The sequence below is a fragment of the Phocoena phocoena genome, chromosome 13 (assembly GCF_963924675.1).
Source record: "Phocoena phocoena chromosome 13, mPhoPho1.1, whole genome shotgun sequence".
Classification (NCBI taxonomy): Eukaryota; Metazoa; Chordata; class Mammalia; order Artiodactyla; family Phocoenidae; genus Phocoena; species Phocoena phocoena.
In genome coordinates, this window is record NC_089231.1 from 40,273,638 (window position 1) to 40,301,294 (window position 27,657).

General features: G+C 40.9%; 1 protein-coding gene across 1 annotated transcript in view; it reads right to left on the reverse strand.

Moving 5' to 3' along the window:
* The window catches only part of GALNT1 (polypeptide N-acetylgalactosaminyltransferase 1), a 199,436-nt gene that overhangs the window by 115,179 nt on the left and 56,600 nt on the right, over positions 1-27,657 (reverse strand). Inside the window, exon 3 of the mRNA XM_065890586.1 lies at positions 23,572-23,576. The gene's annotated coding sequence lies outside the window, so the exon portion shown is untranslated. The remainder of the gene's footprint in view (positions 1-23,571; positions 23,577-27,657) is intronic.

Here is a 27,657-nt window from a genome sequence, read left to right on the forward strand (position 1 = left end):
TCACGCTTATCTGTACCTCCAGAACTGACCTCTCCTGCCAAGATCAAGTTCCACAATTACGATGGCCACAGGACAGCTCCACCTGGAGTCCCTCTCTGGCACCTGCAACTGGACATGTCTCAAGACACACTCAGTAACTATCCTCAAACAAACTCTCCTGTTTTTTCCATTTCTGTTAATGGTGATATTCTCCTAGAGGTCCAGTGACTGACTTCTCTCTTTCCTTCATCCACTGACAAGAACATCTGATTCCATCTCTAAAAATGCAGCTATATGTTCCTGTATACATGGTCAACTAGACTGGCGCATTAGTCTCAAGTCCTACCTCTAGTCTTAAAATAAAAATCACCCATCTACATGTATTTTAAAGTTCAATTCTGATGTCAATCAACAGTCCCATCAAAATCCTTCAATGTCTCCCTACTGTCCTCCAGATAATGTCCATATTCTTCTGCTTGGTATTCAAAGACCCTATTAATCTTGTCCACACTATTCTAACCAGGCAATCTAGCTTAGTGGTTAAGACCATAAACTCTGGAGCCAGACTGCCACGTTAAATGCACAGACACAGGGAAGGTGCACATCCCAGCTTCGCCACTTAACTTCCCTGGGCTACAGTTCCTCCATCCTTCCTCTAAACAATGGGGATAATGATAAGAGTAGTTACCTCCAAGGACTGTTATAACGATTAAATGAACTAGTATACGTAAAACACTTGGAATAGTGCCTGGCACTGATCAGTGCTACACATATTGTGTCTTATTTGTGTTTTGCAGCACCATCTCCAACTGTCAATAGCTTACATCCCAGTCTATCTGAACCAACTCCTTGTTTCTCTAATACTCCTCAAACTTCCCCTTCTGAGGTAAGAGCCCACTACACCAGATGATAAACTCTGGCTGATAAGCTGCCACTATTACACCCCTTCCTCTAACTCAAGGACATCTCCAGTCGAAAGCTTCTACCACAAAGCTCCTTTCTCTCCAACAGTGTCCTTATAGCTCATGCACTGAAATGCCCCAGAGGCTGCTCATCATAGGATTTCCAGCCCTATTCAGAGACTCCTAGTCTACAATTAACCAACCTCTTCTTCCCTCTACTTTCTCACTCCTCTCCCAAGTTTCAGATCAGAGACCATCTTACCACCATTCTCCATGCCGAGTGGCAAAACTGTTTTAGTTCTCTTATGCCCCTATTTCTGGGTAGAAGTTGAAACTCTCATGGCTGCTCTCCCTACAACAGTCCTATTTCATCAGGTAGTGTTCTCTCTGCATGAAAACACTTAAAATAATTAAAACTAATTCTGCGGCTTGACTATGAGCAGAATACGGACTTCTCTCTGAAGCAGTCTGGCCTCACTTACCCTCTACAGCCCCTGCCACACACAGGGACTGGTGAATACTAGAAAAGTGTTTATTGATAACTCACAAATCCCTAGAGATGGAAAAATGAGAATTATAACATTCCCAGAAAATTTCACTCACTCTTTAACCTTAGGAGAAACAATAAATATAAACTGCAATGTGCAATTTCCAAAGACCAATCCAATAACTTAGCATGTGGCTTTACCAACAAATGCAAATTCTACTCCTTTTTATAACTGAACTGATACTCCAAAAAAAAAAAATTTTTTTAACAAGAAGGAAGTCGTAACTACCAAGGACACAAAGATCTAGCAAAAACCATGACATCTAAACTAAAGAACTACCTTCAATTCACCTCAAGTCTCCCCAAAACGGTTTATCTAGTGTCTCTTAGCGTTTATCCCACAGCTAAGGTCACCAACCAAAAGATTACATGCCAGAAACCTACATTTACACATCTTTACAGAACCAAAAACCACCATATGTTCTCTATGTAACATTAGAAGTTATAATTACAATGATTGTAAAGGATTCTTTAAACACTTGTAGGAATTTATTCTATAACTTATAACATTTTATAAGAACTCTAAAAATTAAAGGAGAAATAAGTCACATAAAATCAGAGGTGCACTCTGAACTGATCGCTAATGAAACAGCTGCCCTAAAACATTCCTTCTCCTTAAGGATTAAAAGGGTTTCACATTGAAGACATCCCTACAAAAATACAAGGAAAATAGCAGAGGAGAAACTAAACTGAATGGCTGATCGCTGACTTCTAGTTTCAAAAAGAATCAAGTAGTCATACCCTAGGCAGTGCTAGTCAAAGTGTGGGCCTTAGACAGCAAACTGCTTGCACCTACTCCATGAAAAGTACAGAGATTGACAGTAAGCACTTAGAAACTTTGACGGCAATGTTACAGAACTTTTACATCTACTGAATCTAACAATAAAAAATTGTAAGTTATATATTGTAGGCTTTTAATTTCATTTTTCTTATAATTCATACTTTACATATGTTAGAAAAGAATCAGCCTGTGACAAAGGGAAAATGTTAAAAACTGGTCCTTCAGGGACATTTGCTTCCGGGAAGATTGAGTAGATGTACTTTTCCTTATTCCTCCCACTAACAACTAAAAATTCTGGACAGTGCATATGAAACAAACATAAGAAGACTCTTAAATGTGGAGAGAAGAAGGCAGACTGGCAAGACCTCAGGCCCTGAGGAACAACACAATGGTGACTACCCTGGGTTTTATTTTTGCCTCATATACCCCAAACTTGGAAGTGAAGAAGCTGGCCAACTGGAAATGCCAACAGGCACAGACCATAAAAAGCCCAACAAAAGCCTGCTCTCTCTAGCCAAAGGACCGAAAAAGGGACATCTTAGCAAGACAGAAAACGCTAAGGGAAAAAAATGACTCTACTCCAGACAAAAACCACAGAAAAAACTGTGGCCCACCCAGGCCAGCAAAGGTCAGGTAGGTAGCTTAAATTTCCATATACTCACCAGGCTGTAGCAAGGCACCCCAACCCCATCCACACTAGACTGGTGCTAAGGAGGCCAAGTAGGGAGCCCAGGCTTTCATCCATGTCAGCTGGTAACAAGGCACCCTTCCATATCATGTCCCCTGAGAATCCTGAACCTCTAACCCCATCTGACAGTAACAAAACACTTTACTTCTTGGGTCAAGGGAGGCCAAGTGGGGAGGCTGTACTTCTAATTCCTCCTAGCAATAACAAGGTAGCACCACATGCCACCCCTACCCCTGCTGGAGTGGTGTCAAAAAAAGGCCAGCTAAAACAAAGGCTTAAGTAAGATCCAGAATTTCACAGAATATGAAAATTCCCAGGTTTTAATTAAAAAAAAAAAAAAAAAAGACACTCACCATACCAAAAGCCAGGATGACCTCAAACTAAATGAAAAAGACACTGATACCAACACCAAAATGACAGAGATGTCAGAATTATCTGAGAATGATTACAATGCAGCTGTGACAGAAACGCTTCAACAAGAAATTTCAAAATAAATAACCTCAACAAAGAAATAGAAGATACAAATAAGAACGAAATGGAAATTTTAGAGCTGAAAAATACTGAAATAAAAAGCTAAGTTGATGAACTCAACAGCAGAATGGAAGGGACAAAGAAACTCGAAGATACAAAAACAGAAATTACTCAAACTGAACAACAGAAAGAAATAAACTAAAGAAGAACTGACAACCTTAGGAACCTGTGGGACCATAACAAAAGATCTAACATTTAAGTCATCAGAGTCTTGAAAAGAAAGAGAGTTTGCTGAAAAAGCACTTGCACTCAGGAAATAATGGTGAAAACTTCCCAAATTTGGAAAGAGACACAAACCTACAGGTTCAGGAAGCTGAGTGAATGCAAAGAGGATAAACCCAAAGAAATCCAAACCAACATTTATCACAATTAAATTTCTAAAAACTAAAAATAAAGAAAAAATCCTGAGGACAGTGATAGATAAAAGACACCTTAACTACAGAGGAAAAACTATTCAGACAGTGGATTTCTCATCAGAAACCAGGGAGGCCAGAGGTAAGTGGTACAACATTTTTCAAGTGCTGAAAGAAAAGATCAACACAGAATCCTATACCCAAAGAAAATATGCTTCAGGAATGAAGAGCGAATCAAGTCATCCCCAAATGAAGGAAAACAAAGAAAATCTGTGGCCAGCAGACATACCCTTAAGAATGGCTAAAAAACAGAAAAGAAATAAGAGAATGAATCCTGACACATCAAGAGAAAACACAGTAAGCAAAAATACAGATAAATAGGCTTTCCTTCTCCCCTTGAGTTTACTAATTTATGTTTGTGAAAGCAAAACTATAACACAGTGTCTAGTACACTTGTAAATGTTTGTAAAAGAAATAAATACAATTGTATTAAAATGTGGTCGGGTAGGGCTTCCCTGGTGGCGCAGTGGTTGAGAGTCCGCCTGCCGATGCAGGGGACACGGGTTTGTGCCCCGGTCCGGGAAGATCCCACATGCCGCAGAGCGGCTGGGCCCGTGAGCCATGGCCGCTGAGCCTGCGCGTCCAGAGCCTGTGCTCCGCAACGGGAGAGGCCACGACAGTGAGAGGCCCACGTACCACAAAGAAAAAAAAAAATGTGGGCAGGTAAAGGGATGTATAGGGAAGTAAGGTTTCTGCGCTTCATCTGAACAGGAAAAATTATGACACCACTAGACAATGATTAGCCAGGTATATATAATGTAATACCTAAATCAATCAGTAAAAATATTTTTAATTTAAAAAAACTATACAGGGCTTCCCTGGTGGCGCAGTGGTTGAGAGTCCGCCTGCCGATGCAGGGGACACGGGTTCGTGCCCCAGTCTGGGAAGATCCCACGTGCCGCAGAGCGGCTGGGCCCATGAGCCATAGCCACTGGGCCTGCGCGTCCGGAGCCTATGCTCTGTAACGGGAGAGGCTACAGCAGTGAGAGGCCCGGGTAACGCAAAAAAAAAAAAAAAAAAAAAAAAGGGATAATACACCATGACCAAGTGGGGTTTATTCCAGGAATGCAAGGCTGGCTCAATTAAAAATCAATCAAAATAATCCATCACATCAATAGGCTAAAGAAAAAAATTACATGAACATATAAAGATCAATGCGCAAAAAGCACTTAATGAAATTCAACACCCATTCATGCCAAAAACTTTCAGAGACAGAAACAGAAGGGAATGTCCTCAACTTGATGAAGACCATCTAGAAAAACCTTACAGTTAACACCATACTTAATAGTGTATAGGATAAGTACCTGACAACTAGCTTTTTTGATTGTACAATGTAAATGCCTGACATTAAGCTTTTGATTTCCCAGGCATCCAGTTCAAAGACAACCATCTTGAATAAACATATTGCCAGCTACACAGCTAGATAAAGAGCCATGCTGCCCCACCCATAAAGTTACTTTTTTTTTTTTCTTTAAGAAAGCTCTAGTCATTAGATAACTGACCACTTGACAGCTTGCTTTTCCCTTCCTGTGCCCTAATTCCTGCTCTTATGTCTTACATTCACCAATAAAGAGAAAATCCACAAAACCCTAGGCCCCTCACCATCAACCCCCAAAAAAAGCAGAAAGCCAGGTCTGCACTCTTTACCCACAAACTCGTTGTGTGGCCTCAGGCACGCCATGTACCCTCCTCCAGGACCTGTAAGTAATAAACCTTTTCTTTTCAAACTTCCCTTATGGTTGTTGCAGAGGTGTGTCTTACAATCACTGTAAGAGCACAAGGGCCAGTCCAGACACAAAACTGGCTCCAGAAGGGGAAATGTCTGTGCGGGGGCTCACCACAGGCCAAGGTGAGTGCCAGTCATTTCTAGCCAACAGCATCACTATGGATTGCCAGAGACTGACCCAAAACATAGTGAAAGACTGAATGCTTTCTCCCTAAGATCAGAAACAAGGCAAAAACGTCCTCTCTTATTATTCTTAAACATAGTACTAGAAGTTTTCGCCAGTGCAATAAGGCAAGAAGAGGAAGTAAACAGCATGCAGATTGAAAAGGAAGAAATAAAACTGCCCCTATGTTGACAAGACATGGTTGTCTACTTAGAAAGTCTCAAGGAATCTACAGAAAAACTCCTAGAACTAAAAAATGGGTTCCGCAAGACTGCAGGATACAAGATCAACAAAAGAAAGTTAATACTTCTACTAACAATAAACACATGGACACCAAAATTTAAAATACAACACCATTTTTTAACATCTTTATTGGAGTATAATTGCTTTACAATGTTGTTAGTTTCTGCTTTATAACAAAGTGAATCAGGTATACAGGTACATATATCTCCATATCCCCTCCCTCTTGTGTTCCCCTCCCACCCTCCCTAATCCACCCCTCTAGGTGGTCACAAGCACCGAGCTGATCTCCCTGTGCTATGCGGCTGCTTCCCACTAGCTATCTATTTTACATTTGGTAGTGTATATATGTCAATGCCACTCTCTCACTTCATCCCAGCTTCCTTCCCCCTCTCCGTGTCCTCAAGTCCATTCTCTAAGTCTGCATCTTTATTCCTGTCCTGCCCCTAGGTTCTTCAGAACCATTTTTTTTTTAGATTCCATATATATGTGTTAGCATATGGTATTTGTTTTTCTCTTTCTGACTTACTTCACTCTGTATGACAGACTCTAGGTCCATCCACCTCACTACAAATAACTCAATTTCATTTCTTTTTATGGCTGAGTAATATTCCATTGTATACATATGCCACATCTTTACCTATTCATCTGTCGATGGACACTTAGGCTGCTTCCATGTCCTGGCTATTGTAAATAGTACTGCAGTGAACATCGTGGTTCATGACTCCTTTTGAATTATGGTTTTCTCAGGGTATATGAACAGTAGTGGGATTGCTGGGTCATATGGGAGTTCTATTTTTAGTTTTTTAAGGAACCTCCATACTGTTCTCCATGGTGGCTGTCTCAATTTACAGTCCCACCAACAGTGCAAGAGGATTCCCTTTTCTCCACACCCACTCCAGCATTTGTTTGTAGATTTTTTGATGATGGCCATTCTGACCAGTGTGAGGCGATACCTCATTGTAGTTTTGATTTGCATTTCTCTAATGATTAGTGGTGTTGAGCATCCTTTCATGTGTTTCTTGGCAATCCGTATATCTTCTTTGGAGAAATGTCTATTTAGGTCTTCTGCCCATTTTTGGATTGGGCTGTTTGTTTTTTTGATACTGAGCTGCATGAGCTGCTTGTAAAATACAATACCATTTTCAATTGTTCAAAATACAAATACTTACATGTAAATCTAACAAAACCCCAACAAAATCTAACAAAACATAGACTTGTATGATAAAACTACACAATGCTAATGAAAGAAATCAAAGAAGATCTAAAGAAATGGAGAGACATACCATGTTCATAGATTGGAAGAAACAACATAGTAAGACATCAATTCTCCCCAAATTGATATACAGGTCTAATGCAATTCCTATCAAAATTCCAGTAGGATTTTTTTATAAACAAGATTATTCTACAATTTATATGGATAAGCAAAGGAAAGAACAGCTAATACAATTCTGAAAAAGAATGAAGTGGGAGGAATCATTCTACACCTACTTAAGACTTATTATATTGCACAGTAACCAAGACTGTACAATACTGGTGGAGGGACAGACACATAGATCAATGGAACAGAACAGAGAACCCAGAAATAAACGCATACAAGTATACCCAACCGATTTTTTTTTACATATATAAAAGCAATTCAATGGAGGAAACAATGTTGCCTTTTCAACCAATGGTGCTATAATAGCCAAAACTGGAAACAACAAATGTCCTTCAACAGGTAAATGGTTAAAAGAACCATAGAAGTACATCCATACTATGAAATACTACTCAGCAATAAAAAGGAAGCAACTACTGATACACCCAATATCTCGATGAGTCTCCAGAGAATTATGCTGGGGGGGGCATGGGGGGCAAAAGCCAATTCCAAAAGGTACTTACTATATGACTCCATGTATAAAACATTCTTGAAAGGACAAAATTATAGAAATGGAGAACACATTAGTGATTGTCAGGACTTAAGGAGTGGATGGAACTGGGAGGGAAGAGGGTATGGCTATAACAGAACAACATGCAGAAACCCTGTGCTGATGGAAATGTTCTGTGTCTTGACTATATCAATGACACTCTCATGGGTCTGATATTGCACTACAGTTTTACATGATACCACTGGGAGCAACTGGGTAAAGGGTACATGGGATCTTTCATAATTATTTCTTGTAACTTCATGTGGATCTACAATTATGCCACCAAAAAAAGTTTAATTTAAAAAAGCCCAGAGTTTGGGCTTTTTGAGCACTAGCTGTCCCTAACTCCTTGCTTGGTGCCCTGAAATAAATGCTGCACTTTCTTTCATCACACACACACAAAAAAAGGCCCAAAACTGGACCTTCACTCACTACTCTTAAGATTCATCACCCAAATGTTAACACTTCAGAATAGATGTACCTTCTTAACAACTCTTTATTAATTTTGGCTTTGTGGTGGACTGCAGACACATAGATATAAACGTAAAATATTATCCGTACCCTCAAACACCATAAACTCAAGTAGAGTGACAAACACAGGCATAAATCAACAGTGAAAGACTTCATAAAGGAGATGAGATTTGAACAAATCCTTGAACAAGAGGTAGCACTTCCACAAGTGGAAGCGGAGATGGGGATGTCTTGGGAAGAAGAAATCTTATGTAAAGACTCGGAGCTAAAGATAAACACAGTGCCTATGAAGAAAGGGGCGTGTGTGTTGTGAAATAACAAAAAGAAGGAATAAGCAGTGTGGGGGTAACAATGGAAGGTCCCCAAAAGCTGGAGCGAGGAATGCAAATGAGAGAAGACTTCCTTACCAACCCAGCCAACCAAAAGCAAGCAGCTCCCCACCACCACACAAACACAGTCTCTCCAGCACCCTTTACCTTTTCTTTCTAGCACTCATCACAAGTATAATTATTATGTACTTACCTGCATGTTTATCTAATGCTGTCCAACCCCGGTTATCTTGAGTATCTACCACTGGACTGGCACACAATAAGCGCCCAATAAATATTAACTGAGTCAATGAACGAACAGCAAGTATTCACTTCTAGTTCCCTTCTATGCAGTTGCCCCAGTCTTCTTTCCTGCATTATCTGTCACTCCGTGCTCCATGGTCCCTCTCTGACCCACTGCCTCTTTTAGCTAATCTCTCCTTTTTCCTAGCCCCTCCACCTCGGCCCAGCTCTTAACCCATCATAAAATAAAAACTCAGTATATTTTAAAATAGTGGTTCACATTTGCAATGTTGTAACCCTCTTCTGAATCTCAACCAATTAAGAACTGTATCCCAAGAATCTGTTACTGAAAACAAAGTACTACAGTTGTAAGTTGTTACAACTTCTGTAAGTTGTTACAGAAGCATATTACATAAACAGACAAATACCAGCAGAAATAGCTATTCCTGTCAGGGCCTTACTTTCCTGAATATGAGAGCCTTTTCCCAGTATTAGATGATCCTATCTGGTCTATGGAAAGCTGCCCACTGAAGACAGCCAGGACAGTACTCCTCAAGGCTACCCAAGTTACACAAAACAAGGAAAACAGAGAAACTGTCACAGACCAAAGACTAAGGAGACATGATGACTAAATGCAATGTGGTGCAATGTGGTACCCTGGACAGGATTCTGGAACAGAAAGAGGATATTAATGGGAAAATTGGTGAAATCCTAATAAAGTCCGGAATTTAGTTTCCTAAAAATAATATACATACACATATACATATGTATGTGGCACTAAGATATGACTAAGATTCAAATGTATAAATATTATTTTATATTATTAAAAAAAGAAAGAGATAGGGCATGCAAGGGAACCAGGAAATGAAACTCAGGCCAGGGTAGCTGGGGCTTAGAGCTGAAAAGCTACACACAGACCTACCTTCATTTTGATTCTGGTCCTATGCTCTTACCCGCTGCCCTGAATATTACCTTGCCTGAATTGCTTGGGATTAACTAGTTTTGACTTCTGAACAGGCTCATTAATACACTCAAGAAGCATTTATTGAGTGCCTACTGCTTACCAGGCACTGTGCAGTCTTTGAAGATACATGGCTGGAAAAGGAAGACACAATCTCTGCTCTCATAAAGCTGACACTCTACTACAGAAGCCAGGCATTTAACAAGTATTTGTGTAAATGATGAGTGTTCCCAAGGCATTCAAAGTTGGCTTAAGAGCCCTACCAAACAATCCATCAGGACATTTGTTAAACCCAGTTATCACTGGTGTTCTGAATAAGGCCTTCAGTATGAAAACAAATCACTTGAGATCTGAGATCTATCACCTGTGACCTGTTGAATCACTTTAACAGATACTCATTCAGTTGACGTGGCTTGGGACCTGAGATTCTGCACTTCTTCCAAACTCCCAGGTGACAGAGATGCTGCTGCTAGTTCACGAACCACACTTTGCATTAGCAAAGCACTGAAGGTACCAAGGAAACATCCCTTAAACTATCACGTAAAATGCAAGCTCCATGAAGCCAAGAGACATTTTGCCTCTCCTATTCACCATACTATACCCAGGACTTAAAACTATGCCTCATAGACATATGGCACTCAACAAATATTTACTGAATAAGCCAATGGATATATGGTCTACACACGTGCTGTTCAATAGTAACCACCGGTCACATTTGGCTACTGAACACTTGTAATGTGGCTAGTGAATTTTCAAAACTTTAATTTTAATTAATTTAAATAGCCACATGTGGTTAGTGGCTACCACAATGGACAACCCAAGTCCAGACACAGACGTAATGTAAAAAGCACTGGATTAGTAAGACCTAGGTGTGAATCCCAACTCTGCTGCTTAGCTTGCGCCCTGTAAAGTTACAACTTCTTAGGGCCTCAACTTCATCTGTGAAATGAGGACAAAATACCCACCCATCCCACCCCACCCTCTCAGAGTTCTTGACAAGAATTATTATAGATCAATGTGTTGATATTAAGCACAAGGTATGATCTCTGCCCTCCAGAAACAGTTCACAATCACAAAGACTACTCTGACCATTGCCCACACTTGCCAGAAAATGCCAAGCCCGTCTGGTTAGCTTAGCGGCTCTGTGAATGAGGCCAAGGTCACAAGTTCGGAGGAGGGGGCCTTCACTTAGCAAGGTTGACCAGGTAAGAGAGGCAATGACACTGCAAATCATCACAATTCCTGGCAAATCTTTAAATGGGCATTGCACTGATTATGGGTGAGTAAATGACATTTCATTCATTCATTCTTCCAGGAAGCTGTACTACATTACCTAACGCCCGCTACTTCCCAACCACAGACGTCTGCTAATTCACGGCCGGGTCCTCTTCGCGGGTAGTGGGCCGGAAGCCCCCAACCCGGGCCGCCCGCGTATCCTCCCCTCCCGCGTCGCGCCGGCCGGGCGGGGATCAGCCTGGCACCGCGGCTCCAAGTACCACACCGCCGGACCGAACCCAGGAGCCATATTTAGCTGTATTTTGGTCAATCAAACAAACTTCCGTCTTCTAAAGAAAAACGGTTCTAACTCAATGTCAAACTAGGACGGAAACTCGCTTCTCGCCGCAGCGGCCAACCAGAGACGCCGCGTGTCCAGCAGCCTCCGGGTCCCCGACCCGGACCCCGCGCCCAGCGTGCCCGCGCCCCGGCCGCGCCGGCCACAAAGGGACAGGAGACGCGGACGCGGCCGGGCCTCCTCCTCCTCCTCCTCCCCCGGCTCCGCGTCAGCGGCTGCGGCTCCGGGACGGCCCGGGCGCGGGCGGACACTCACCTCGGTCCGCACGCGGCGGCGGCGGCGGCGGCGGCAGGCGCTCCTCGGGGCCGGCCCGGGCGGTCGCGGCGCGGTCCCGCGGGCCGCAGCGCGGGCGCTACTCTCGGGCCGCCGTCCGCCGCGCCGCCTCCTCGACCACTGCCGGCGGCTCCCCCGGCGGGCGGGCGGGCCCGACGCGGGCCCCGCCTCCGCCGCGCCTGCCCCCTCCTCCGCGCGGGGCCTCGCGGGCTCGGCGCGCTACTCCGGGCCACCCCGCATGCTGCTGCCGCCGCAGCTGCCGCTCGCTTGGGACCGCCTCAGCGCGGCGGTCCGGGGCCGCAGGGCCGCCCACGCAGGCCGCTTGGGCGCGGTCCTCCCCGCTCGCGGCGTGCTGGCGGCGGCGGCGGCCCGTGCGGCTGCGCGGGGGAGGCGGGGGCGCCGCGCGCTCACCCGGATGCGGCGCCCCCGCCCCTGCGGCGAGCCCACCTCGGGGCCGCGGCGCTTCCCTCGGGGCTGTGAAGGTTCCGGCTTCTCGGCGCCTCTACCTCTGCCTGTCCCACCCGCGGGGAGGCGCGGAACCCGGGCGCCGGAGCAAGGGCCTCCGGGCGGCGCTGCCGGTCCTGTCCCGGGCGGGAGCCTGGGTCTGCGACGGGCTCGGCCGTGAGGTCCGGCCCGGGTGGTCTCCACCTGAACCTGTGCACGGACAAAGGGGCTGCCGCCGCAAGTGAAGTACAGCTTGGGCCGATTCACGTCGAGCAGGTCGCGGGGTGGGAGGAAAGGACGGTGCCCTCACCGCGCCGACGAGATCTTCGGATCGATCCCGGGGCGAGGCCAGGTTGTTCCAGACCCGCGAGCGGCCGACGAAGACTCGGAACTGGAGGACGGTCAGCGGCCCCTTGGTCTGGCCGGGCTGAGCGCTGCGTCCGGCTACAGGGATGCAGGAGGTCCAGGACCCAGGGTGGGCGGCGAGAGGGGAGGCCACCGACCGGCAAAGCCGGAAGAGGCAGCCAGGCCTTGGGGGACAAAAACAACCCCGGCCGCCACAGGATGGGGGCTGGTTAGGGCAGTGTCTCCCTTGTAGTTCTGAGAGGGGCCCTTCCACTGTGCCCCCTTGGGAAACACTCTTCCTTGGCACTAATTCCAGTACCTAGCCGTACCTTAACCTGAAGAGAAGACGCAGCCTGGTCCTCTGTCACTCACTAGGCATGACCAACTGTTCTTTTAATAAATTTTCTACTTGAATCATTCAGAGGTTTTTGTGTCTTGCTTGCCAGCGATGAAACTAATGTTTATAATATTTAAATGGTCCCATTTTTATATTTTAAATAAAGGTATGTTCGCAGAAAGAACCAAAAGGCTGGAAGCAAATAATGTTACTGAAGATTATCTGTGGAATTTTACTATCCTATTTTGTGCTTATCTACATTTTCCAAGTATTCTAAAATAAAAGTTAAAAGTTGCTTTTTAAAAGTACTTACATAATATTTTGAAACAAAGTGAATCATGATTGGCCTGTTAATGTACCACAAGGGAACTTCACTTTGAAGTTTTTATCTTTTTAAAAAAATAACCTGTGTTAAGGAAAAGAAAAAGATTTTTTTGTTTCTTGGGGAAAAAAAGGTTTGCAAATCGTATATCTGATAAAGGACTTGTATTCAGAATATATAAAGAACTCTTATAACTTAATAAGACTAATAATTGAATTTTAAATGGACAAAAGAAGGAAATAGGCATTTTACCAAAGAAAATATTTACATGGTCAACAGTAGCATGAAAAGATGTTCAACATCATTAGCGACTAGGGAAATGAAAATCAGAACCACAATGAGAAGGCTCTTCGCACCCACTACAATGGCTGTAATAAAAACGACTGATGATAGCAAGTGTTGCTGAGGAGATTAGAGAGATTAGAACCCTAACCTACATTTCTGATGGATATGTGAAATGGTACGGCCACTTTGGAAGTTTGTTAAAAAGGTACTTAAAAAGTTATACATAAGAGTACCATATGACCCCATGATTCCACTCCTAGGTATATACCCCCCAAAACTGAAAACATGTTCATATAGCAAGTTGTATCTAAATATTTATAGGAGCATTATTCATAATACTTGAAAAGTAGAAACAATCCAGATGTCCAGCAACTGGTGAATGGATAAACAAAATGTGGTATGTCCATACAGTGAATGCTATTCGGCAATAAAACAGAATGAAAGATACATAGAAGATATGTGGAAGATACAACATAGAGGAACCTCAAAAACATTAAACCTAGTGAAAATAGCCAGATGGGTGGTGATCATGGGTTAGGTCAGGCAGTAGGCATATGTCAGCATGGTGAGGGCAGTCCTGGGTGTGGTAAATGTGGATCATAAGCAGTCAGGAGGGTGCCTTGCTTTGGATCTGGTGATAAGAGCAGTACGTTTTAGGCATTTGTAAGGGGCATGGGCAGGTAATGGTGACTAATTGTTGTATTACTGCACTGGATGTCTATATCCAAAAGCCCCAAATCCTGGGAGCTTAAAATTGCACATAGCTTCTGGCCCACAAGCCATGCCATTTGAGGAAGGGGGATGGGGGTGGGGGTGGGTGGGTGGGCGGTCCATCCCAGGCTGAAGAAGAATCCAGAACAGCACATGGTTCCTCCTTGGCAGAGACAGAAGGACATGTGGCATATTGTACATGGTCTCGTAACACTTCCTCACCAAGTGTCACTTTTATGCATGCATTTCATTGGCCAAATCAAACGACCTGCCATATCTAACTTTCAAAGAAGCAGGGAAATGCAATAAATCCCAGCATTGTCCCCAGAAGGCAGAGAGCTGCAAAAATTTGGTTTATAACATTAATGACTATCACAAGTATCAAAATTGAAAGATAACTTTTTTAACTTTTTATTTTGAAATAATTATAAATTCATAGGAAGTTGTAAAAACTGTACAGAAAAGTCCTTTGTACCCTTCACCCATTTCCCCCCAATGGTTACATCTTACAACTGTAACTTATAAAAAAGCTATAAACTTGTAACTATAGTACAATATCAAAACCAGGAAATTGGCATTGGTACAATATGTGTGTATAGTTCTGTGCCACTTCATCACATGTGCAGTTTCCCATAACTATCACCAGCATCAAGATACAGAACTATTCCATTACCACAAAGATCTCCCTCATGAACTTCCTTCATAGTCACACCTACCCCTCCCCCATCCCCACTATCTCTAACCCCTGGCAACCACTATCTGTTTTCCATCTCTATAGTTTTGTTATTCAAGGATGTTATATAATGGAAGCATACAGTATACGACCTTTTGAGACTGGCTTTTTTTTTAACCTGGCATAATACACTTCCATATGGTTGGGTTGTTTTGTTTGTTTTGTTTTTGCTAGTCACCTGTCAACTGGGCCAGGATGAAAGTGCTGGCTCCCCACTTGGTCTTCTCTGACATCACCCCAGCAGGGGTTAGAGGGGTCATGAGTGATGCCTTCTAACAAAAGGGTGAAGGTGGGAGTCCCTCTTTTCAGCCTTTGCTGACTGGGACAGGGATGAGGTCACATTTTTTGTTCTGCAGGGTTTGGCTAGAATAGGGCAGATACTGGTCTAAAAGTTGTCTATGTTGCCCCTTTCCCAGTCCTTTAGCTAGTGAGAGCAGGCATTTCTTAGGGTTTTTAACAAATTTGTTCCTGTGGTGTTTCTAGTTTGCCAGCTTCTCTAGCCTAAGATATATGAGGCAAGACAAACAAACAAACCAAACACACAAACTAAAAAACAACACGGAGAACTCATTGTCCTGTCATTCCTCAGATCCCAAGTTCCTTAGTTGTCTTCTTCTCTCTGCCTTTCACAGTTTTCTCTTGTTTGTTTCATATACAATGTCCAGGGCCTTTAACTGTTCTTAGTGGGAAATGTACTCCATCCACACTATTCCATCTTGGGCAGGAACAAGAAGTTGAGAATAAAGTTTTAAAACATAACTTACAGCAGATTGCAGATTATTCCTATAAAAAAAGTCACTCCCAGTTTTTTGCATTCCAATAGGCTTTTATGAGTCAGAGAGGAAAGGGAAGATTTATTGCTGGTTTATTGGGAATTCCACACATATACTCTGGAGACTTATATGGGCTATAATATCACACAGGAAAATAATAGGTGAAATCCTGGGAACTGCTAGATCAGAGACTCAATGCAGTCCGAGGTCAGCAAGCATGGAGGAGTGGAAAAGTTGAGACAGCTGGTGAGAAGAACAAGCCTGAGATTCTGCAGGTGGAGAAGGCTCAGCGTATGCCACTTGGGCACATGGCCAATGCAGGTGAAGAAGGCAGTGACAGAAATGAACCTAAGAAACTGAAAATAATACAGTCAGACCAGACACCAGTATGAATTTTTTTTAAGGTTAAGGAGAGCAGGAGTCAGAATAGCAGCTAAAACCTAAGTCAGGTACAAAAATCATCAAGGGCAATGGAAGCAAGTCTTAGTGGGCAGTAGATTTGGGTGGGCAGTCGTCACTTCAAAGGAAATCGAATGGAATGAAGCTGAAATGAAGAGAAATGGAAGAGATGTTGGGTTCTCAGTTCAAGCGAGGTATTGTGGAGTAAGACAACCAGAGGGGTTTTTTGTTTGTTTTGTTTGTTTGGCCATACCCTGCAGCATGTGGGTTCTTAGTTCCCTGACCAGGGATGGAACCCATGCTCCCTGCACTGGAAGGCAGAGTCTTAACCACTGGACCACTGGGGAAGTCCCAACCTGAGTTTTAACACATGTGAATTCATGTTATCATCAGATGGCATTTAGGAAGACTCAGTGAAAAAAACTTGGTAAGTAGCACAGGGTGGAGGAGAAGACTGCAGGTCTTTTCCAGCTAAAAGTGGTTTTGAGAGATTTATAAAATACCTTTTTGTGGCCCCTTCTTTCCCCTAGTCATAGCTTCCCAGTCCCCCAGGGTACAAGTCTATGTGAAAAATTATTTACACATTTCTAGCAAAGGAGTGAGGCACCGCTTTTATAGCTTTAGGCCCAAAGGAAGATGTGGTAACAGAAGCTATGTGACTAAGAGCAATACCCTCACATATGCCACACCACCTGGCTAAGTGACCCTTGAGACAGTTTCTGCTAGCTCTGAGGATTCTGAATACAGTCTGTCTTACACTGCCCTGCCATGTTGGCCTTCCTGAAACACCAAGTTCATGAAGTCATTCTGTCCACACACACACTACTCAAGCCATCCAAGCTCTTCACAATCTTGTCCCATTCTCATCAGTCCCAGCCCTCTTGCCCACAGCTCCCCCATAAGAATTCTCTGCTCCAGTCATACCACACCCACTTCAGTGTTCCCTCTCTCCAGATTTATTATGCTGCTCATTTCCTCCTTGCCTACTTTCCTCCACCTACCTTAATCCCTATGGATTCTCTCACAGTGCGATTTTCTTTACCATCTATCACCTCTTCAGTTGGGTTGATCTCTCTCTCTCTCCTTTTTTTTTCTTGAATTCCTATAGTTTCATCATCCGGGGCATTTTTTTTCCCCCACACAAATTAGCTGCCTCATGATATCATAGCTGTAATGTTTTATGTGTTTATGGCTTATAACACCTCCTAGATGGTCTGCACTGTACTTTGCACATTTTAAGTATAATAGTAACACATACGTATATAAAATACATACATATGAGAAAACATTCAAATAGGATAGGAAGACATGAAACAAAGGCTTAGATTTTTTCCACCAAATAGCATCCCCAAAGGTAACTACCTTTAACTAATTCTTTTTGGTGGTTGCCACCCCACCTCTCCGATGGATATCTCCCCTAATTCTAAATAGTATAGTTCCAATTCTTGATTTATCAACTTTAGACAGTGTGTGTCAATTTTTGTGACCATACAAACAATCCCCAAGTCATTGTTTACAACAAACACTTACTGCAAGCTCACAAATCATTGGCTGCCACCATGCTGGACTTGGTTTGGCTTGACTCTCTATGTCTTTTTATCTTGGGTCTTGGGCTAAAGGAGCGTCTATTATTATTTGGGATATGCTTTTCCCACGGCAGAGGGCCACAGCTGAAGAGAAGTAACTGAGGGCTTCCCTGGTGCCGCAGTGGTTGAGAGTCCGCCTGCTGATGCAGGGGACGCGGGTTCGTGCCCTGGTCCGGGAAGATCCCATGTGCCGCGGAGCGGCTAGGCCCATGAGCCATGGTTGCTGAGCCTGCATGTTTGGAGCCTGAGCTCCGCAACAGGAGAGGCCACAAGAGTGAGAGGCCCGTGTACCGCAAAAAAAAAAAAAAAAAGAAGAAGAAGTAACTGAAACACATGATACTTCTGAAAACCTCTGTTCAGAGCTAACCAGTGTCACTTCCACCCACGTTTCATTGTTCAAAATAATTCATATTGCCAAGCCCAGAGTTGATGGGGATAGGCATGAAACTATCTATGCCCTATCAGGAAGTATGGCAAAAATCATATGACAGAGAGAGTGGATGTATTATCTACTACATAGAAGGAGCAAAAAGTTGGGAACAATAACATCTACCACACACAAGTTTTTTATTGATTTCCACATATCAAACGATAGGCATTGGGCTCATTAACACCACCTGTGTCTCCCTCCTTTCAATATTTTGTTAGTTGTATTATAAGTACTTTTTCTACTGGCTTACTTTATAACCTTAAATTATAAAAAGAAAGTACTTTCTTGGCTACTCAACTTTAGGCAGTATCTCTCAAGTCTTCATTATAAAAAATGAGGATATGTATACCCTGAAACTTTTACATCCTCTCTTCCCTTTCCATCTCGTAACTTATACATTATAAAGGTTTATATCATTTCCTTCTGTTTTGAAACTACAGTTAGGTTTTCTATGCTTTGTGTATAAGTTGATTCAAAAAAGTGAAATCCAATAAAGGGTGCTTGAAATACTAAAATTGTGTACGTATTATTTTCTGCAGAATCAAGAAACGTAGGTAGACTTGTGGAGAAGGAAATGTACTTAGGCTTTTCCTAAATATGTATAGATTCAAATATAATATTTTAAAAACCAAGATAGAATGTTTTATCCTTCATTACACTCCATAAGCTATTCAGAATTATGTTACATTTAATTTGTTTTATATAGTCTGTGATTTTGCTATTGAGCTTTTTATTTTTCAGAGAGTTTCTGTTTGCCTTACTTTTTTCTTATTGACAGAAGAAACAATCACCTTCACTCTATCACTAAGTTCATATAACTTTTAAAATAATACTTATTTGTTGAGGTGAATTCATTTTCCTATCAAATACATTCGTCTGCAAGTCTTCTAACTATGTGTTTCACTTTGGACCAATTGCCTTTATACCTGCTGCCCAACGAACAGCCTAGGGATTCTTTTTATTGCTATTCTGAGTTGTGGTCATTAATTTTTGGATTTTATATTTTCATCTTTTTTATTTCAATTTTCATTTTCTTAAAGCATATATATACTCAAGTGATTTTTTTTCCATAAAGGGAGGTAAATGTTGAATTCTTTCAGTGTGATTTGCAGACTGGTAAATTGGCTAGATATAGAATTCTATGTTCCAAAAAATTTTCTGTTAGTATTTTGAAGGCATTGTTCTATGGTAGTCCAGCCTAAGGGTAGAAAATCTGAAAGCCAATATGATTCTCATCCTTTTCCCAATGAGTTGTTTTTGCTCTCAAGAACATTGCCTAATCCAAACATTGCCTAATCCAAGGTCACAAAGACTTGCTCCTGTTTTCTGTTTATTCTATTTAGAGTTTTCTCTTTAACTTAGTATAGTGAAATTTCAAAAGGATATGTAAGTTCACAATGAGTGCTGTTCAAAAAGCAGTCAACTATTTAACCAACCAGGATATTTTTGATATCCTGTTACATGATCAACAGTGTTGAAGACATGTGGGGTACATACAAGAGGAACACAGTTATTTCTCAGAGAGCTTCAATCTATAGGAGGACATTCATGGTCAGGCTGAAGAATAAATCTTAAATGGCTCTTATGTAATGGAATCTATTTTTTATTTATTTATTTATTTTTGGCTGTGTTGGGTCCTCGCTGCTGCACGCGGGCTTTCTCTCTAGTTGCAACCAGCGGGGGCTACTCTTCGTTGTGGTACACAGGCTTCTCATTGTGGTGAGTTCTCTTGTTGCAGAGCACGGGCTCTAGGCATACGGGCTTCAGTAGTTGTGGCTCGCAGGCTCTAGAGCACAGGCTCAGTAGTTGTGGTGCATCGGCTTTGTTGCTCCGCGGCATGTGGGACCTTCCTGGCCCAGGGCTCGAACCCAGGTCCCTTGCACTGACAGGAGGATTCTTAACCACTGTGCCACCAGGGAAGCCCTGTAATGAATTCTTAGTAAGCCAGATTGCATTCAATCATTTATTTTGTGTCTGATGAGACTGTGTAAGGTAAAAGCTATTTATTTTTTCACCTCTGGTAAAAAAAAATTAAATTCTGTGACTTTGTGAGGAGGAAACAAAGTCAGCCTTTCCTTTGCTCTATTGCCTCTTTTTGCTGAAAATTACTTTCTTCCAGCCTAAAGTTACCTTTGTACTAATCATTGTCCATTACTGTCATTTAAAAATAATTTTTGAATAAATATTTTAAATTATTTATTTAGTAAATGATTACAGAAGTTGAAATTCTTTCTTTTCATTCTCTCTTTTTGGCTTCTCCTGCAACTTGGTCACATTTACAATGAGCTTCTTGCTGGCTTGGTTTGTCTTCTTGAGACTACTGTTATACTTTCTTTTAGGATCATAGAACTCACATCCCCTAACCTAGGTATCTATACCAGCAAAGAAAATAAAACCATGACCACTTTTGTCCTTTTCCTGTAGGTATACTCCTAGATCATTTAGACCATGAAGGCCAGATTCCTGCCATCACAGTGAGTAATGACATGATCTCCTTTTAAAGTTGATGAGAATAAATGAAATATGATTGGAAAAAAAGGCCCAAGATGGTTTCACCAAAAAGTAAAGTGAGAATACTACCTCCAAATGTCTTTATAATCTGTGTCACCAATTAAAAAACAAAAGACAATCAAGGAATATTTTAAAGAAATTGGTATTTAAAAGCATGGAAAAAGAGCTCACCTCTTTTATACTAAAATCTTGAGATACCTTAAATTCATGTTTCTCAATCTTTAGTGTGATTCAGAATCCTCTAGAGATGCTTGTTAAAAATAGGATCCCACCTATTTTTAGGGTCCCAGGGTGGGACCCTATTCTCTGGGTCCCAGCCTGGGAGTATCTTGGAGCAGATAGAGCAGGCTCTATCCACTCCCAGCCCCAGACATCTTCCAGGAAATTTTTTGAGAATTTTTTGGTTAGAGCTCTATCTGGCAGTTTAAAACCTGAGGATCTGTGTTGCAAAAGAACAGCTGAACGCTATTGCCAAACAGCTGCCACCCAGCCCACACCCTCAAAATGTGTTGTATGTTCTGAAGGCTTTGCAATGTTTATCTCTCTTTGCATATCTGTTAGTAACTCAAGACAACTAACTGTTGTTGTCTGTTAGATAAGATAGGACATTAATAGTTTCCTCTGGGAGTTTTCTCAACCTCCCTTTCAGACAAATTGTTAGAAGACAAATCTTAAAGCAGAGGAAATTGAAGTCCTAACAATGGACATGTGTGTACACATACAGCCTAACACACACATAAATCACACTCTTACGTATACACATATGTGCCACAGACTTTATACTTTAGAGATGAAGGTTCATAATGAGACAGGAGTTTCAGAACTTCCTTCTAATATGTAGCTAATCAGAAAATCTTGTAGACATGAGAAAATGAAATAATTTGAAAGACAACTGGAAAATGAGATAACATATTAGGATTTCAGGATACAGAGAAACTGTATGGTCATTAAATCCCAAACTTTCTGTGATGGTTTAATGTCCTCCCTAACACACTTAGGAGTCATCACCTCAGATTTGAATTTCTCAAAGTATGGAGAATTCAATGACTCCAGAGGTCACTCATTCTACTTTTCTTATAGGTCCCTTAGAAATTTCTTCCTTACATTGACAGGAAATCTGTGTCCTTTAGTTTCACTTCAACATCTATTTCGTCTGACATTGATACAGTTATACCACCTATTTTTGTGTTCTGGGTATTTTTTCTATCCTTTCATTTTTAACTTTCTGTGCCTTATGTTTAGGTATGTCTTTTGAAAATGGCATATAACTAGATTTTAAAAGTCTCTGCAGTAAACATTGTCTTCAAGACCGAGTTTATTCTATTTAGAATTATATTTGAATCTATTCCTACTTTTATTTTATAATTTCCTATTTTTCTGGTTTTGTTTCTGGTGTCCTTTTTTGTCTTTTAAAAAAATTCATTCTGCTTTTCTCCTTTCACTTTATTTTTACCCATCTAGTAATTTGGAGATTGTATATAATATTTCTATTTCTTCTAGAAAGTCTAACAATGTTTAGATTCACTAACTATGTTTTGATACTTTCACTGATGTATCTCTCTTTGAGAAAACTCTAGTCAAATGCTTTACCCAATTAAAAAAATGGGTTATTTCCCTTTTTATTATTTATTATAAGAGATTTTTATATACTCTAGATACAAGTCCCATATAAGCTATATGACTTATAAATATTTTCTTCCATTCTGTGGGTTGTCTTCTCACTTTCAGAATGGTGTCCATTGAAGCACATTTTTTAAAAAAGTTTTGCTGAAGTCCAATTTATCTGCTTTTTCTGTTGTCACATGTGCTTTACACATCATATCTAAGAAAACATTGCCTAATCCAAGGTCACAAAGACTTGCTCCTGTTTTCTTCTAAGAATTTTATATTTTCAACTTTTACATTTAGGTCTTAAATTCATGAGTTAATTTTTTAATATGGCATAAGAGTCCAACTTCGTTCTTTTGCCTTTGGATATCCAATTATCCCAGACCCATTTTCTGAAGAGATTATTCTTTCTCCTATTGGATTGTCTTGGTGCCTGTTATGAATTAAATATTTATGTCTCCCCCAAATTCATATGTTGAAATCCTAACCTCCAATGTGATGATCAAGGGATGTCTTTCCAGTTATTTAGGTCTTCTTTAATTTCTTTTAGTAATATTTTGTAGTTCTTAGTGTCCAAGTCTTCTTTTGTTAAATTTATTTCTAAGTATTTTATTCTTTTTATTGCTATTGTAAATGTACTTTTTTCTTAATTTTATTTATGATTATTTATTGCTTATTTACAGAAATAGAGTTTTTGCATGGCGAAACTGTATCCTGAAATTTTGATGAATGTATTTATTAGTTTTAATATTTGTGTGTGTGTGTGTGTGTGTGTGAATGTCTCAGGATTTTCTATATGTAAGGTTATGTCATCTGTGAATAGAGAGAGTTTTACTTCTTCCTTTCCAATGTGGATGCCTTTTATTTCTTTTTCTTACTTAACTGCCCTGGCTAGAACCTCCAGTATAATGCTGAATAGCAGTGACTTGTTCCTGATTTGGGGGGAAAACATCGTGTTTCACCATTGAAGATGTTGTTAGCTATGTAGTTTTCATAGATGGCCTTTAATAAATTGAAGACTTTCTCTTTTATCTCTAGTTTATTTGGTGGTTTCTCATGAAATGCTGTTAGATTTTGTCAAAAGCTTATCTACATCTATTGAGATGATTGTGTGTTTTTTGTCCTTTATTCTATTAATACAGTGTTTTACGTTGATTGTTTTTCATATCTTAAGCCAAACTTGCAACCCTACGAAAGATCCCCGTTGATCATGGTGTACAATTCTTTTTATATGCTGCTGAATTCAGTTTGCTAGTATTTTGATGAGGATATTTGAGTCTATATTCACAAGGGATTTTGGTCTGTAGTTTTCTTGTGATATCTTTGCTTTATGTTAGTATCAAGGTAATACTGTCCTTGTAGAATGAGTTGAGATGTGTACCATCTCTTCTAATTTTTGGAAGAGTTTGTTAAGAATTGGTGTTAATTCTTCCTTAAAAGTTGGTAGAATTCACTAGCGAAGTCATGTGAGACTCGGTTTTTCTTTGTGGAAAGTTTTTGTTTGGTTGGTTTTCTTTTTTGTTTTTGTTTTACTGATAATTCCATCTCTTTACTTCTTATAGTTCTATTCAGATTTTCTTTTAGAATCAGTTTTGGTAGTTTGTGTCTTTCTAGTAATTTTTTCATTTTATTTAGTTTATCTACTTTGTTTCCTTTAATTGTTTGTTTTTTTAATTTTATTGTTTTACTGAATGCCTGGACTTAAGTGATGGAACATACAACATTATATTCCCTTATAAGCCTGTTTTATTTCTGAAAGGTTATAAGTGATATCTCCACTTCCATTCCTGATTTTAGCAATCTGAATCTTCTCTTTTCTCCTTGTTAGTCTAGCTCAAGTTTTGTCAATTTTTTGACATTTCATATCAATAAAACTTTTGGTTTTGTTGATTTTCTCTTTTGTTTTTCTATTAATTTATTTTCTCTTTAGTCTCTATGATTTTGTTCCTTCTGCTTGTTTTGGGTTAAGTTTGCTCTTCTTTTTCTAATTTCTTAAGGTAGAAGATTAGGCTCTTGATACGGGATTTTTTCTTTTTTCTTTTCTTTTTTTAAATATAGGCATTTGCAGGTATAAATTTCCCTCTACCCCTGCTTGTGTTTCATTTTCATTCATCTCAAAGTGTTTTCTAATTTCTCTTGTGATTTCTTCTTTGACCCTTTGGTTATTTAGGAGTATATTTTTAAAATTTTAACCTATTTGTAAGTATCCTACATTTCTTCTGTTACTGATTTCTAATTTCATTCCACTGTGTTCGGTTAATATATTTTGTGTGATTTCAATATTGATTTCTATTATTGGGGCTATATCCACTTTTTTATTGATCTTTTGCCTTGTTCTTGAAACTTTATTATATTTTTCATTTCTAGAACTTCTTTTTGGTCTTTTAAAATTATGCTTGGTTATTTTTAATTACTCTTTTTCTCTAGTCATATTTCACGCCTCTTTTTTATTTCTATGTACAAATTAAGCAAATTTAATTTATATTTAGTATCTGATCATTCCAATTAATACAAGCTTTTATAGATTGAGTCTGCTGTCTGCTAACTCTCACTCAGGTTGCCTTGTTTTCCTGAATATTCTGTAATACTTGATGGTGAGCTCCTGTTCTTTGGAACTTTGTGGAAATTCTTTAAGGTCTGACTTTAAGCTATATTCTCTCATAAAAGATTTGGCTTGCGTCTTTAGGGACCTGAGATTACTTTAGCTTTTTAGACTGAGGTTTTTTAGAACCTTGTAGATAGTTGAATACAAGCCAAAACTCATATGAGGCCTGCTGAGGATTACACCTTACCAGGACAGACTTTTCTCCCTCTACCCAATGCCAAAGTCAAGATGAATTTCCTTGTTGTCTTTTTCATTAGGGTGAATTTCTTTGTAATTTATCATTACATCAATGCTATGTTCCTTGGGGTTCTCAACTTTATGCAGGATATCCTTTTAGATTCTACACTTGGGCAGGCCGTGGATTTTAGCTTCTGTTTTTCTATCCTGAAGGGCTACCTAGTGAAAGCTCAGGGTCACCAGGTTTGGGCTGATGGTCTCAAGATGAAAGCCAACCTCAGGGCTATCTTTCCTCTCTAGATTTAAATTTTGTTTCATTTTTGGCTTGTGAGGCCTTTTTCCTGCAAGCTCAGTGATGCATTTTTAAATACACATATTTTAAAATTTTATTCAGCAGTTTTAGTTGTTTCTTTGGGAGGGCTATTTAAGGTATGTAGTTCATCATACTGCCCCATATTCCCCATTAAGCCTCAGAAGCACAGCAATTTCTACAATTCAGAGAAAAGAGCATATTAAAAAGTTGCTACTGGGCTTCCCTGGTGGCGCAGTGGTTAAGAATCTGCTTGCCAATGCAGGGGACATGGGTTGGAGCCCTGGTCCAGGAAGATCCCACATGCCGTGGAGCAACTAAGCCCGTGCACCACAACTACTGAGCCTGTGCTCTACAGCCCATGAGCCACAACTACTGAGCCTACATGCCACAACTCCTGAAGCCCGCGTGCCTAGAGCCCAAGCTCTGCAACAAGAGAAGCCACTGCAATGAGAAGCCTGTGCACCGCAAGGAGGAGTAGACTCGGCTCACCGCAACTAGAGAAAAGCCCGCGCACAGCAACAAAGACCCAACACAGCCAAAAATAAATAAATAAAATAAATAAATTTATTTAAGGAAAAAAGAGTTGCTACTTTGGGGAATTCCCTGGCGGTCCCGGGGTTAGGACTCTGTGCCTTCACTGCTGAGGGCACAGGTTCAATCCCTGGTTGCAGAACTAAGATCCCACAAGCCACGCGGCAAAGCCAAAAAAAAGAGTTGCTACTTTTGACTACCTTCTTGATGCATCTCAATCTGAAAAGACACTACTTTAAGAGGAAGTGCTTGGGGCATGACCACTACCACTGCTCACACTTAGCTTCTCCACTCTTGTGTCCACCCAATCTCCTTGACATCAAGGGCTCAGGTCAGAAAGACAATGTTCCCAAAGCTGAGAGCAGCAGGATGAACCTGTATGTGAAGATAAGCAACAGGAATAGAGTGGCAAGCTGAAGGTCAGGAGCAGGTAGATAGTCAGACAAATGTGAGTGAAGTGTGAACGTCAGAGTGAGGGACCAGGGCCATGGCTGTGTAGAGTTAGAACTCCACAGGTTAGCCCGCCAGTATTTGAGATTAGTTTCATGTCTCCTCCACTCCTTCTCCAAGCTGTGCCTCTATATCTTTCAAATCGTGGCATGAGAACTGCCACTTTGAACATTGCTAGCAGAGCCATACCCCCCATGGCAGACGCTGTCACCCTGTTAACAGAGTCAGCCAGGACTGCTCCAGCCTTGTCCTGTTGACTCATTTTGAGCCGTCACCTAAAATACTTAATATTAATTCATATCTCCCCCATTTCTTATCTTATTGGATGGTTTTTTTTTCAATCTGAATGCATGAACACACATTTATCACTTCACTTTGTTAGTTTCATTCTGCCGTTCTAGCCAGCAAGAGCTTTTAGTCCTGATTCTGTCTTCATTAGTATTTACTGTCTTGTCTTCTGCCAATAGGATGAATACTTCACTATCTAGTTATCCGAATCACTGATAAAATATTTAGCTAGATCAAAGCTTCCTCTTGAAATCTCCTTCCAAGTTGATATTGATGCATCCTCAATACCCTCTGGGTATGATCGTTCGACTAGTTTTTCATCCACCTAGTTGTTCTTATACCCAGAACAAGTCTGCATGAATGCCGTGTGTGTTCTTGTCAGTAGCCTTATTACAAGCGCACATCTTGCTGACCTACCAGTATAACAACCATCTCAAAAGAGTGAAACTAAGACAAGTTCAACAAGACTAATTCTTGGTGCAACCATGTTCGAGCATAGCCATCTCTGCTGCCTTTTTAAGTGACTCACAGCATCCTTTTATTGATCCACCGTAGAAAAATAACCCAATATTGTCATCAGACTCACCAGTTTGGGGTTTGTTTATGCCTTCTTTTTGAAGATTGAAAACAGTTATATCCATTGAAATCATTTAGCCTACCTACTTTAGCTCTTGTATACTATATTATGTAGGCAGCTGTAAGGAGGTCTAAAATAAGGAGCTTAAACAAAATCGAAGTTTACTTCTCTCTTACGTAAAAGCTGGGCACCTCTGGTTGTTATGGCAGTGTCGTAATAATCAGGGGCTCTGCGTCCTTCTCTCCTGTTGCTCTGGCATTCTTAACCAGCAGCTTCTATCTCACAGATGAGGATGGGCATGCCTGTTCCTGCTCTCACTTCTTCATTTGAACCAGTGGGAAGACAGAAAGGAAGAAAGGGGAGGGCATGCTCTTTCCGTGAACACCCCAGAAAGTTGACATCACTTTTGCTTTTATTTCACTAGTCATAACTTAATTGCATGGCCACATCTAGCTGAAAGGGAGCCTGGGAAATAATCATCTTCATTTTGGATAGCCAAGGACCTCCCTAGGTTTACCTAAGTCTT